The 9,019-nt window shown below is 52.3% G+C and overlaps 1 long non-coding RNA gene across 3 annotated transcripts in view; it reads left to right on the forward strand.

Moving 5' to 3' along the window:
• The window catches only part of LOC127203900 (uncharacterized), a 10,957-nt gene extending 3,483 nt beyond the window's left edge, over positions 1–7,474 (forward strand). Inside the window, exons 1-3 of one of the 3 annotated variants that reach the window (XR_007832386.1) lie at positions 6,629–6,690; positions 6,966–7,013; positions 7,304–7,474. This is a non-coding gene — a long non-coding RNA (uncharacterized LOC127203900). Of the gene's footprint in view, positions 1–6,628; positions 6,691–6,965; positions 7,014–7,303 lie in introns of those variants that run through there. The other 2 variants (XR_007832387.1, XR_007832388.1) reach the window with 2 other exon arrangements.
• Positions 7,475–9,019: the final 1,545 nt, after the last annotated feature.

Below are 9,019 nucleotides of genomic sequence, written 5' to 3' on the forward strand. Positions count from 1 at the left end.
GCTGCTCTGCCTGATTCATTCTTCTTCTTTTCTTCTTTTCTCTTCTCTTCTTCTTCTTCCTCTTTTTCTTCTTCTTCTTCTTCTTCTTCTTCTTCTTCTTCTTCTTCTTCTTCTTCTTCTTCTTCTTCTTCTTCTTCTTCTTCTTCTTCTTCTTCTTCTTCTTCTTCTTCCTCTTCTTTTTAAAAAAGATTTATTTATTACATATACAGTGCTCTGCCTGCATGTACACCTGCAGGCCAGAAGAGGGCGCCAGATCTCACTATAGATGGTTGTGAGCCACCATGTGGTTGATGGGAATTGAACTCAGACCTCGGGAAGAGCAGACACTGCTCTTAACCTCTGAGCTGTCTCTCCAGCCCTCTGCTCTGTAGCTTCTCACATGAGCTCTAGGCATCGACTCCAGACCTCACGCGTGCTGACCACATCCATCCAGCTGACAAGAACTGACCCTGAACGTTCAGACCATCCGGACGACAGTGGCAAATGAGAACGTGCCATCTGGCAAGTGCAGTGGCTTTGACCTCCGCAAGCAAACAGAAACCCCCTCAGAAGAAGGCTTGAATAGACGGCTTGTGTTTCCAGGCCTTAGGTCTTTACACGCTACAGCCACAAACACGGGGTCCGGAACAGAGAACTACCTTAGCTTGCTTCAGTTTTCGTTTGTTTCTTTGTTTTCTGAGACAGGACCTGGCTGTGTAGCCAAGGCTTGACTCCAAATCTCCAGGCCCCTACAGCCACCACTCCCAGCAAGGACGTTATCTTCAAAGGCATACTTAATGTAGGAAGATGGTTTTTCTACTGGGACACCTGGAAACTGAGGCGATTAATTGCACGTCATCGCGGGACCACGTGGTTGCCAAATTCCAGAACCATTCTCCCCCCCCCCCCCCCCGCAACACCCCTCACCCCTGAGCTACTGCCTAATACTGGGATTAAACTCAGGTTCTATCTCTAAGCCACATTTAACCTCGCTCACCGGTGGACTCCCGGCACATGCTCGATGACGACAGCCCTTCACTGTGCCCGGCTAGTTCCTTCGGTTCCTTTGCTGAGCACTTCCGGCCAAGGGGTACTGCAGATCAGGGGAGCAGGGGCCTAGCGGGAGGGACAGGCTCGGGTCTTAGAATTCCACGGCCCTCCCACTGGCCCACATACACACGCCAGCCACGCGAACCTGTATTGGCCATGGCTCCCCTCCCCTCCCCGCCCACAGATCGTGGGTGATTATGGTGGCGCCTACCTCCTGGAACTTCTGACATTTCGATGAGGTCATGCGCTCTGAATATTTAGCGCAAGGCCTGCCGCAGAGCCAGACCTGGCGATGTTATTTATTGGTAACATGAGGTGGAAAAAAGGAAACATCATTGAGATGCCAATATGCTACAAAAGCTCCATCAGGAGAGCAGAGCCCAGAGCCAGGCAGAGAGATGCTGCGTGTGGTGCTGGTGCTAGCGGGTTTGAGAGCCAGGGTTGAAATTGGATTCCACAGGCCGGGCGGTGGTGGCGCAAGCCTTAATCCCAGCACTCGGGAGGCGGAGGCAGGAGGATCTTTGTGAGTTCGAGGCCAACCTGGTCTACAAAGCGAGTCCAGGACAGCCAACGCTACACAGAGAGACCCTGTCTTGAGAAACCAAAACAAAAAACCAAAAGAAATTGGATTCCACTATCAGCATTCTAAACGGGGCTGATTCCTCTCTTCTTCCAGGGAGCCTGTTTGTTTACTCTGTCATGGCTCGGGAGGCTCCCGTGAGCTGAATTAGTTAAAGAGAACAAATCCACCTGCTCCTCTTTTTGTCCCCTCCAGGAGCATCGGCTGATAGCTGACTTCCATAGCCACAAGGTCATCGTGGACAGAGGGTGTTCCTCAAGGCTTTGCCCTCCCATGGATTTAGCAAAGTGGAAGGTGCTGTGTGCCCTTGGGAGAGGCTCCTGAACTAAAGAGGGCACTGGGAAGTGGGGGCAGCCAGAAGAACTGCAGTACTAGCTGCTGTGGTTCACAAAGATCCGTCAGGAATGACACCCAGCCCTCCCACCCTTGGCTGCCAACTGTGTGTGTGGTGTGTGTGTGTGTGTGTGTGTGTGTGTGTGTGTTGCCTCAGGTTGGGGTAACGAACCCAACCCGCAGATAAGGGATTTCTCGGCCAGGCCATCGCTAGTGCCTGTTCCAGTACCCGCCTGTGACACCGGTTGGGCCATCTGGACCTCATTACAAGGGGAGGTTGCATCACTGTGTTTTGCCACCTAGAGGTGATCCCACTCCTGTGCGAAGGGTGGGGTGGGACGTGGGATAGTTGATGGACGTGGGGCAAGCAATCAGAGGTCGAGGCAGCCGTGACCCTCCTCTGGGTGGGGAGGGCGTCTGTGGGACATTTGCTTCTGCTTCTTTCTGTGTCCAGTTTCCTTGTCTTCCCTGGGTCATCTATGTGAAATCCCAGGAGCAATATTTGGGGTCCAGGGCCAAGGGAGGAAAGTGCAGAGGAGCCAGGGTCAAAGGATGAGTGGACGCCGTTGTAATGCTCTCGTTCCCCATTGCATTGTGTGTACCAACGCATGGTGCCGGTGGATAGAAAGAAGGTAAATAAACACCCACTTCCTGGGCTGGGGATATAGCTCAGCTGGTATAGTGCTCGCCTAACATGCACAAGGCCGTGGGTTTGAGTCCCGGCATCGCATAAGCCAGATGTAGCAGTGAAAGGTTGTAACTCCATCCAGCACTCCAGACATAGAGAGAGGCAGGGGGTTCACAAGTTCAAGGTCATCCTTGACCGCCTGGTGAGTTTGAGGCCAGCCTGGTTACAGAGCCAGGGAGATGTGTGTGTGTGTGTGTGTGTGTCTCTCTCTCTCTCTCTCATGTCTACTGTTTATTCCTATGATTGCCTGAGTGAATAAGCAGGTTCTGGGAAAATCACAATAAGACCAGAACACCAGTAAGCTCCTTCAGTGTTTATCATTGCAGTCACTTAGGTGAGTGTAGCTTATAGGTTTACTGTAATGTTAGCCAGAAGTTTGAGTATGGTTAAAAAAAAAAAAAAAAAAAAAAGAGTTCTAAGCCAGGCAGTGGTGGCGCACGGCTTTAATCCCAGCACTCGGGAGGCAGAGGCAGGCGGATCACTGTGAGTTCGAGGCCAGCCTGGTGTACAGAGAGTATCCAGTACAGCTAAGGCGACACAAAGAAACCTTGTCTTGAAAAAACAAACAAAAGAAGAAGAAGAAGAAGAAGAAGAGTTTTATACTTCAAAAAGTTCCAATGGCACCTTATGTCTTCCCTGTGTGTGTATATATATGCACATATACACGCGGCTACATGTATGCATGCATATACGTGTGTACAAATATGTATACATATGTCTCCAAGGTGTCCTCCCCATCTGTACACACACACAACACCCATGCATACACATATATGAGACTTGATATTTCAAGAAAGAAATTATATGTCTTCCAGGGGCTGGAGAGGTGGTTCAGCAGTTAAAAGCACTTCTTAGTTTTGCAGAGGAGCTGAGTTTGGTTCCCAGCACCGCCATGGCAGCTCCCAACCGTCCCTAACTCCAGTCCCAGGGATCTGATGCCCTATTCTCATCGTCTCTGAAGGCACCAGGTGTACAGACACAGCACAGTGCATACCTGAAGGCAAAACATTTACACATAAAAAATAAACCTTAAAAAAAAAGTAAAGTCAAGAAAGAAATGAGGAATGAAGTACACACATGTGTGTTATCCAGAAAGATACCAACCATTCTGAGAAGGGACAGGGTGGTTGATGGGAGCAACTGGACAGGCTTCACCCGGGGTGATGCTGCTGAGCCCTGAGAACTGGAGGTGAGCACAGCCATCTTAGGGCTGAGGAACGTTGAACCCGTTGTGGTGATGGATGTGAGGAACCTCAGCATTGGGGGGCTGAGGAGGAGGAGGAGGATCAGGAGTTTAAGGTTATCCTTGCCCGTACAGTGAGCGAGCCTCGGCTACATGAGACTCAAAGGAGTGGAGAAAGAAGGGAAGAAAAGCAAAAGATGAGAGACTTGGCCAGATGCCTGGAGAAGGAAAGGGGCGTGCTTGGTAACAAGAATAATTTAACCAGCATATGAGGTACATACAGAGAGAGAGAGAGACAGAGAGAGACAGAGAGAGAGGGAGGGAGGGAGGGAGAGAGAGAGCGCTGCAAGGGCAGGTGGAAGGCCTCACAGCAGTCTAAGGGCTTTGGATGGATTTGGCAGGGTGGGGGACACAAGAGTGAGTGAGAGAGAGAGGAAAAGAGACAAAGACAGAGGAGGACTTGCTTGGGGATGCCAATCCTTGCAGGGACAGGCTCAACCTGATTCCACCCCATCACCGCGTGCACGGACAGACCCATGGCGGCCTCACCTTGTGAGAACGTGGGGAGGAGTGAGGGATTGAGAAATCAAAGATATACTGGGAACAGTCTATGCCTCCCCCTCCCGGAGCCCCAGGGGTGGGCGACATGATCTGGGGGTGAGTCAGTAGGGTGGGAACCCCACCGGTTCTCATAGCTACCTCCTCGCCTATATAAAGGGCCGGCCCGTGAGGCCCCGCCTCAGAGCACCTCAAACTCGACACCATGAAGATCCAGTGCTGCTGACTGCTGCCGTCGTGGCTCTCCTCTCTCTTCTGGCATTGCATGCCGTCCAGGGTGCTGCCCTGGGGGGCGCTGAGGTGAGCACAGCTGCCGCGGTTTAGCCTTTCTGAGACCTGCTACCCAGCTGTCTAACGGCGCTTCCGCCGGTCCAGCCCCGGAGAACTGATCCTCTGCATTTGTTGGATACAATCTGGGGAGCTGGTGGGACGCGGAGGCTCTGAGGGTGGGAGGAAAAGGGGGAGAGAGCGTGGGGGGATGTGGCTGGGTGCAAAAGGAGGGAAGATCCTTCAGGACAGCGATGTTTACACTTCGGGGAAAGAATGGTAATGGCGGCGCATGCGCCTTTAATCCCAGCACTCGGGAGGCAGAGGCAGGCAGATCCGTGTGAGTTCGAGGCCAGCCTGGTCTACAAAGCGAGTCCAGGAAAGCCAAGGCTACATAGAGAGACCCTGTCTTGAAAACACACACACACACACACACACACACACACACACACACACACACACACACACACACAATGGTAAGGTGGGGAGGGGGTGAAGCTGGAAACTGAGGGGGGGGTCCCCCTAATCCAACCTTCCTTTCTAATCCCCTGAATAGCTTCCAGATGATGGAGGGGCTCCCTGCTGGTCTAGACTCCTTATGACCTCCTCCCCCAGACAGAGGGGACCCCTGGAGTTCCTCTGCTTCTCTCTTATCCTAAGGGAAGGAAGGAATGTTCTCTTCCGGCTTAAAAAAAAAAAAAAAAAAAAACTAAGACAAAAGGCATGGTGGCGCACACCTTTAATCCCAGCAATCCAGAGGCACAGGCAGGCCCTGATCTCTGTGGGTTCAAGGCCAGCCCGGTCTACAAAGGGAGTCCAGGACAGGCAGGGCTCTTGTTACACAGAGAAACCCTGACTTGAAACACACACACACACACACACACACACAGAGAGTTGTGTGTGAGTGTTTAGTTTTAACTGAGCATGTGTCTGTGTGTCTGTGCATGAACAATGCCAGTGGTGATGCCAAAACGGTGTCTTCTCATGCCTGGAGGTGAAGTTACAGGTGGTTGTGAGGCCCCTCACACCAGCGCTGGGAACTAGACGGGGTTCTCTATAGGAGCAGCAGGCACCCTTAACCTCGGGAGCCATCACTGCTCAGGCCCCTCCCTGCCCAAGTCTAATTAAAATTCAAAACAAACATAACAAACTGCTGAGCCCTGAGAGCCTGCCCCGAGGGCCACATGATGTGACCTCTGTCGTGGGGAGGAAGGAGACAATGCCAGCCTCAGTGGCTGGCGAGTCCACGTGGCAAACCAGCCTCAGCCCAGGAGAAGCAGGCAGCTCACCTTCCGGGCTTAGCTCCTGCTGGTGCCCTGGTCTTCTGCCCAGCTAGGCCAAGAAGCACGGGTATTTGGCACACAGGAAAAAACACCTGCTGAACAATACTAGCTGGTTTTGTTACCTGGGATCTCTTTTCCACCCTTTATACCCACCATCAGCAACTGGGTGTACTGGTCCAGAATGGGGCTGGCACTGGGTGCCCTGTGAGAGACAGTGGGCAGTGCCTCTTGGGGGGAGGGAGGAGGGACCAACTTGCAGAGGAAGAAGATGATGGGAGGGGGCAGGAGGGGTGTCAGGGGGAGAAGAGACCACCACCCACAGGCTCCCTTGTCTTTGTCACTTTCTTCAGGAAGAGACGAACATCAGTAGTTACGCTGCAGGATCAGAGGTAAACACCCATTTTTCCACACTCTCGGGTGCGTCTCCGCCTCTGCTGGGTGCGTCTCTGCCTCTGTCCTCCCTCTCGATGACTTCCCTAACTCCCTGCTTTTTTGCCTAGGGCTTTAACAGTCAGTTCCTGAACTTTGACAAGTTACAGTCTGTGAGTATCACGCCATAGCATAGCCCCCACGGCTCTTCTGCAGCCCCAGCATGAAGGAGACCGCTTGCAAAGTTTCTGGGTGCCCCGTCTTCATCTCTTCCAGAGGGCTGGGCTGGCGAAGCTTGGCTATTACTCCAGGACTGACCAACTTCTCTCTCTCTCTCTCTCTCCTTCTCCCACAGGCGTTTAGGTCTGATGGCTTCCTGAACTGGCATGTCCTCTCTGACGTAAGTAGCTCCAGCTGTGTTTGAGAGCCAGGGTGGTGATTTGCGCCTGTAAGTCCGGCACTGGCACTCGGTGCCTAGGGTGGGAGGATCCTGAGTTCCAGGCCAGCAGCGTGCCACTATGGCGAGCATGTTAGTGTGTGGTTACTGACCCCGGTTCACTCAGTATTTACTAGCCCCTGCTCATCCATTGAACACTTACTGATACCTGTTTACACAATGAATGCTTACTGATGCCTGCTTACCTGACTCCTCTCTCTCTCTCTCTTACTCTCTAGATGTTCAAAAAGGCGTTTCCTTTCATTAGATGGGAGTTACTCCCTCAGGTAAGAGTGGGCTTTATCCAGAAGTCAACGGGTGAGGGAAGAGGCAGAAGATCTGGGAGCAGGTGTGGGGGACGCTGAGAGGGGGTGAACCTTTCCCCACAGCTCAGGGTGAGCTCAGCTATTATGTTCAGAAGGCAACGGAAACTTAGACCAGACCTAGAATTCTTTTCCGCCAAAGCCCAACCCATTCTGGCTTTGTTATGGGGGCTCTAGCCGGGGACTGGAGGTCGGGGGTGGGGGGTGGGGGGTGGGGAGGTCCACAACCTGCCGGCCAACCCCTTGCCTTTCAGGTGCAAGGACTAAGAAGCGCAGCTCCTGATTCGCAGTGACCATTCTATTTAAGACCTAGGACCTAGGCTGGCCCCAGAAGAAGAGGAGGCTAGCGTGGGAATCCGACGTCCACTCCGTGACAAATCTCCCTGGGGCTCGGTACCTCCAATAAAGAGTTTTCCATTTGAGAAGCTTCTGAATCTTGTTTCTGTCGCCCCGCTGGGCTCTGGAGAAGAACTGAAGCTGGTAGGAGGGAGCCCTGAGTTCTGGGAGGGCCGGTAGCGAGGCGGCAGATGGAAAGGAGTGAGCAGAAGTGGGGAGACCTGGCCATCCTCGAGTGGTGGTGAGCTAATCCCGAGCCAAGTTTCTGGAGCTTATTCGTGGGTTGCCTGTCAACTCGAGTTGAGGGACGAGTCTAGGTCTGGTCCCGAGAACAACGGAACATTCCAGAGCTGAAGAAACGGGGTGATGTTAGATGCGGGGGGGGGGGGGAGATGGTGATTGGAGGCGAGGGGTGTGACGTCATCGGCGAGCCGCACACGCTCCGTCCAATTTCCCCAGCTCTTCCTTTGGGCGCCTGTGGGTAGAGTTTTTGACTCTTGGACCAGAAGACACGTGTGCGCCTGCGAACAGGTTGGCGGCTGCAATTGCTTTGAGCCAGATAAGACGATCTCCAGATCGTTAAAACAACAGCTTGGCATTCCCAAGACGGCCAAGCGTTAGAGGTCTGCCCGGAGCTAAGTAGGAATGCGTGTGCACAGCGGGAACAGTTGGTAGGGAAGACACTGTTTTATTGTTTAGCCAAAGGACTTCTAAGATCACTGGTGAAAGGCTCGCGATCACCTGAGTCAATTAGGAGCTAGAAGGTTTACTCAAGCTTTACCAAAACAAAAACAAAAAAACAAAAAAAACAAATGTTTTTTTTCGAGACAGGGTCTCTCTGTGTAGCCTTGGCTGTCCTGAACTCGCTTTGTAGACCGGGCTGGCCTCGAACTCACAGCGATCTGCCTGCCTCTGCCTCCCGAGTCCTGGGTGGGATTAAAGGTGTGCGCTACTACGCCCAGCTTACAATTAAAAAAAAAAAAAAAGTTAAGGTGATGTGCTGGTGTGTGTGTGTGGATGTGAGTGTGCATGTGTGTGTGCATGAGTGTGAGTGTATATGAGAGAGAGAGAGAGAGAGAGAGAGAGAGAGAGAGAGAGAGAGAGAGAGAGAGAGAGAGAGAGAGTAGGCCAGAGAGTGGCTCTCAGCTTGTCTTTTGAGACCAGAGCTGTCATTGAACTCAGAGCTCACGACCCACGGGACTCAGTGAGCTCTCAGGGATCCGCCTACCCTTCCATACCTGACCCCTGCTGCCAGGGTGGTTACAGACATGCGCAGACAAGCCCAACTTTCAGATGGATGCTGGGGATCCCAACTCACATCCTCACGGTTGTATGGCAGGCCCTTTATAGGCTGAGCCATCTCCCCAGCCCTCTGGTGCTTAAACTTTAACCTGGGCAGGGTGTGAGGGTACCCAACTTTAGTTCTGGCATTCAGGGAGCAGAAGCAGGTGGATCTCCGTGGGTTGGAGGCCAGCCTGGCCTACATAGCAAGTTCCAGGCCAGCCAGTGAAGCCTTGTATTTAAAAAAAAAAAAAAAAAAAAAAAAAAAAAAAAAAAGGAAGAAAGAAAGAAAGAGAAAAAATTAAAAGAAAAAAGAGAAATAAACTTTCACTTGGAGGGAGAATGGCTCAAAG

The sequence above is a fragment of the Acomys russatus genome, chromosome 19 (assembly GCF_903995435.1).
Source record: "Acomys russatus chromosome 19, mAcoRus1.1, whole genome shotgun sequence".
Lineage (NCBI taxonomy): Eukaryota > Metazoa > Chordata > Mammalia > Rodentia > Muridae > Acomys > Acomys russatus.